The sequence below is a fragment of the Orbicella franksi genome, chromosome 1, assembly GCF_964199315.1.
Source record: "Orbicella franksi chromosome 1, jaOrbFran1.1, whole genome shotgun sequence".
Classification (NCBI taxonomy): Eukaryota; Metazoa; Cnidaria; class Anthozoa; order Scleractinia; family Merulinidae; genus Orbicella; species Orbicella franksi.
In genome coordinates, this window is record NC_138145.1 from 37,180,985 (window position 1) to 37,186,005 (window position 5,021).

Consider the following 5,021-nt stretch of genomic DNA (forward strand, 5'->3'; position numbering starts at 1 on the left):
GAAAAACAGATCAAGTTATACCAATAAATTACTAACATTTAGGTATTGAACTAATTATTATAAATTACATATCTACCTTCATTCCAGGTTGTAATGTAACATTTAAAACTCAAATGATACATGTAAATGGATTATTATTTTGTATATTATTTTGTAATTGCCATTGTCAAGAAGTGTTTTTGGCTGCCTGGAGACAAGTTTTGATGGCCATTGCCATTCTGGAGAGGTGACCATTGTGGAGAGGTCAAAGTAAGAGTTAATGTATGGACCATTCACTGGGACCAAAAACAGTTGCTACTGTAGAGAGGTGGCTCTTGCTGGAATATTTCATTCTGGGGTGGAAGGAACGGTAAACAACAGTGGCCCAATAAACAAACACGAGAGATTAATAAAGGTGTGATGTGTCTTCATTCCAGACCAGAATTAGAAGTGACAACACTTTGTATAACTGGGCCTTGTATGTTACATTATTTTATATTTCAATTATGCATGGAATTAGCCATACCGTGCAGATCTTAATGAAGTCTTCTGTGCTTCCTCCCTTTTCCCTCAAAAGACGTGGCAACAACAAAACAGCAGCAGCCTCTTCAATTCCTTGAAATCAAAATACAACTATCAGTCAAAGATATTCCTTCTGTTTAAAGCTGATATATAATTAACATTAGTATCACCCAACTAGTGGACTAATGCAAATCCTGCATTTTGATTGGCTATGCTACTAGAGGACTATTAGCAATAGTCATCGAGTAGTGAAATTCTTTTGTATTATTCCCAAATAAATCTTTCTTCAACTTGCTTTGTTAACTTTATTTCTGCTTTTTCTGTCCAACTAGTTGGGTGATACTAAAACAATCAGGCCCTTTGCCCTCAGAGGCTATGGGTCTAATTGTTTAATAGTCTCTATTTGGCCTGGAATTATGCTTTGACATATATTTTTTATGTGTAGTCATTACCTTTTTGGGGAAGCTCGTAGTTTTCCAAGAGTGTAGCTGAAAAAAAACTATGAGCTTCTTGGGGCAGATGTCCATGGGAAAATATCCAAGCATATTTTTATGCTAAATGGAGGTGATTGTGTTTATTATAAAATATTTAGGGAATATCACTGAAATATTCTCCAGTCTGAGCTGGGAAATATTCAGTCATGTGACACATTTAAACCACTTGAGCATGAGCAAAGATATTTGATGGAAATTATAATAATATTTTAACAACCATGACAAAGATAATGATGACAACAAACTGTAATGTTACAGAAAATACTCAAAACCTTAACCACTGAAGTTTTTGTTCAGTTTCAGCTCCTCGACCTTCTCCCACAGAGAGTGCAATTCCACTTCACACTTCCCCATAGAAGTTTAGCCTTTACGACCCCCACTACTGCAAAATTTGCAATACCTTCTGTGTGGTGTGTATAGATATTTTCTGGAAGCACACACTGATTTCAAAAGTGCATGATAAGTCACATTAGGTAAAAAAAAAAACACCTCTAGTCAATAATGTATGTAATGTATGTATTATGAAGGGAACCAACAAGAAGACAAATTATGCATAATTTTACAATAGAAATTACCTTTTTTTTTTGATGGGTTTTCTGTGAGAGCATCTTTCATAGCTGGCACCACATCTTTTGCAATTTGTTGAGGTTCGGCAAATGCCAGGATTTTTTCCACCCAGACCTGCTGAAAAGTTTCAGTCATTTCCCTTACAGGGTTTTTCCTGCCCAAAATTCTTGCAAACTCTGCCTTTATCTGAAATTAAAAGAAATGCTTACATGTATGTCTTTAACTGATTGAAGCGAAGCCTAAGAATTAAGTAAAATCTACCTAGTTTATGTGCAGTTACAATGGAACTGTTAATACTGTCACTTCATTATTACAGCCACTTTATTCTGGCCCAGACAAAAGCTCAGTCATTTGTTTATTTAGAAAAAATCCTTTTTAATACAGCCACCATTTTAATACGGCAAGATTCTTGTGGCCCATTGGTGACTGGATTGACAGGTTTCCACTGTATATCGTATCACAAGGTGTAACAAATTGCAATAAAACCAACAATGTACAATCTCAAATAATATGACAGTCTAGGTCGCTACCTTACCCTCATTCCATGTTGAAAACTCTTATAGTCCTTAGGTGCATTACTTTTCCACAATACACAACAAATTTAGGGGTTCAACAGATGAAAAACATGGATGACTGAATATCATACAACTTTTGTTAAGGATTGTAATAACATAATGATAACAAAAAAGATGAATGGTATAAAGCCTTTAACTTCCAGTTTCACTGTATCTTAAAGGAAACAGTATAAATTCCATTTCCATAAGATATTTCAATGATATCCGAGTTTTTATGGTTACTACCTCCTCCTCTCAGATACACTCACCCCAAATGGTGTTTTAAGTGCTGGGTATTCTTCAATGAAGCTACTTATGGGTACCGTTTCTTTGAGGAACCACTGCCTTCTGTGGCTATGTGTCAACTCCATGAGTTCCTTCACCATTGCCAAATTTCGGTTAGATGATCGGGCCATTTCTTTCTTCATGGCTTTAACATGCTCCTGGCAAGTCTCTGCTGTTTCGCCTTCTGGCATTTCAAATATTTCTTCTATGCGCCTTTTTTTCGGCTATGGTTCTTTTTTTTCTCCCATGTCATTATTATGGTTCCTTGCTGTGGATGTTTCCACGCCCTTTTGTCCAGTTTTCCTCAGGTTTTTGAATCGGTTCTTAAATGCTGTTTCCCAGGAACCCTGAAGTTTTGATAAGCAGTTGAATTACCATACAAGAACACAATAAGACATATCAGCTACAGTGACACTTGCTGTGTAGTGGATTCCCACTAAGTAAATTTACAGATAGAATGGGAAACTTTTGATATATTGAAATTCAGCTTGTTAGTGAGGTCTTGAGGACATAAACAACATAAATGAATAAACATGGTCATTCAAGTGCTCACATTCAAGCTTTGATACTGTGATGCAAATTACAAGGAAACAGTCTCTTTTCAATAAATATTTGCCACTCACTGTCGCTGCAAAATTTATGTTCTTATACCTTTTTTCCTAAACAACTTTTCCTAAGCTGCAACAGGAAGAAAAAAAACATGCTTCCTTGGAACTTTTATCGAAATACACTATAATGACTATAAACGTTGTTCACTCAACTTACAATTCCACTGCCAATGGCATCTCTCAAAAAAGGAAACTTTTTTATGAGAAGGAAGGCAACATGCTCCCTCTCTGCCTTTGTAGGGTACATTGTGTGTACCCTTAGACTGGAACACACATCTCTCGTCAAGTCATTCCTCCTGTTGCCCGTCAACTTTTTTTCTTCAAGTGCCTTGTTTACAGCAGGTGAAAACTGAGGGGAAAAGATAACATTGCAATCAGTCTAATTTTTTTACTGAAATCCATGGAACCATACAGGTTAAGTACAATTTGCCTATGCAGCATTTACCTGTAAGATATTAATATATTCTTTTTAAATTCTGGGAATGAAACTGGTTGTACTGAGTAAAGGAAGCAAAAGTCTGTAAGTAATACTAGATTTTGGGAAAATGTTCATCCAAATAATAACCTTGTTTAGGTGTTGTCTACTGCTCTAAATATGTTAGAAGAGGCTTTGGAAGACCTCTCAGTCATTAACTTATTGCATAACATTTTACAAACAAACTCACAGTAGATGGAAGCTGAAAATTCACCAGCCAAGATGAACCACACTTTGAGTTTAAAGGTTGACAGGGACTAAAGGCACATAATTTCGAAGATGAAGAAGATGACAGTGTTGAGGCAGGAGAAGATGACAGGGACTTTGCTAAAGAAGGTGGAGATGACTTTCCTGAAGATGGTGATGACTTAGTTGAAGATGCTGATGACTCTGTTGAAGATGACGATGAGGACTTTGCTGAAGATATTGATGCGTTGGCTGAAGAAGATGCTAACTCAATGGATGAAGTAATTGAAAGATCACTTGAACTTGGATGTGAGTTTACGCGGACAGTTACCACAAATTAACATGGGCCGTACATGCACGAGTGAACATCGTCATATGGAATGAAAGATTCAAAAGGAGATTACCGCAATTAGCGACACTTAACAAAGAAAGTGATAAGTTACTAACCTTTTATAGTCTTTTCTTCAATTTTGAGGTAAATGAAGAGCGAAATGAAGCCTGTGTAGCGATCGATACTCACACAACCGTTGCAAAACGAAAGAGTGCACCAACCTAGCTTGCCCGCGCAAACTTTCATATCTCATATCACGTGTCTGCTCACATGTAGAAATATTTTTGTCTAGGGTAGACAGAGTAAGCAATCACAAGGCCCGTGAAAGAGCAACCCTTGCATTGTTTCGTTTCAAGAGTTCGTTAAAAGTATTCCACTGGGTATCTTGTGTTTTCTTATGGCTTTTTACCTGAATTTGTGGTCTTGACAGAAATCTCTGCTTTATCCAGGGGAGGAGGGGTGACATGAGCCACTTGAATGACCTTTGGAGTGTGATGGTAATCTATTCCCCGCGCGCGGGAAAGTTGGAAGGTCAATCCAGGGCGCATAGAATATAAATAAGCGCCCAGGTCAATCGAAGTGAACGAACCTAGACCTAGCTGAGATAGATCTGATATACGACGGCGTATCGTTGCAATCTTTGCGTGAATTTCATCGCCATTACATTGTCCTTTCTGCTTAACCATTTGTATCGTTGTCATTCCAGCGATCCGAACTTCCACGCTCTTTGTGGAATTAATGGCTGCGCGAAGACCTACAGGAAATGCATTTCTTTCCGAAACCATATCATTAGAAAGCACGGAGATTTGTTAAAGGCCGAAAAAATTGGAGTTTAAAGAAATTCACCATTTTTCCAGTTTTTAACTTGTACAGTTTTAATTTTCAATATCATAATGTAACATGAATTTAGCTGATCTCGCATGCATTTTTGACTGGTTTAAAATAATTTCACATAGGTTAGTTATTGATTTTTAATTATTGTGTATTTTAGAGGGCCACAAGTTTATTAATTGTATAACT

General features: G+C 36.9%; 1 pseudogene; it reads right to left on the bottom strand.

The window, feature by feature from the left end:
* Nucleotides 1-961: 961 nt before the first annotated feature.
* Nucleotides 962-4,786, bottom strand: LOC145464176 (uncharacterized; annotated as a pseudogene).
* Nucleotides 4,787-5,021: the final 235 nt, after the last annotated feature.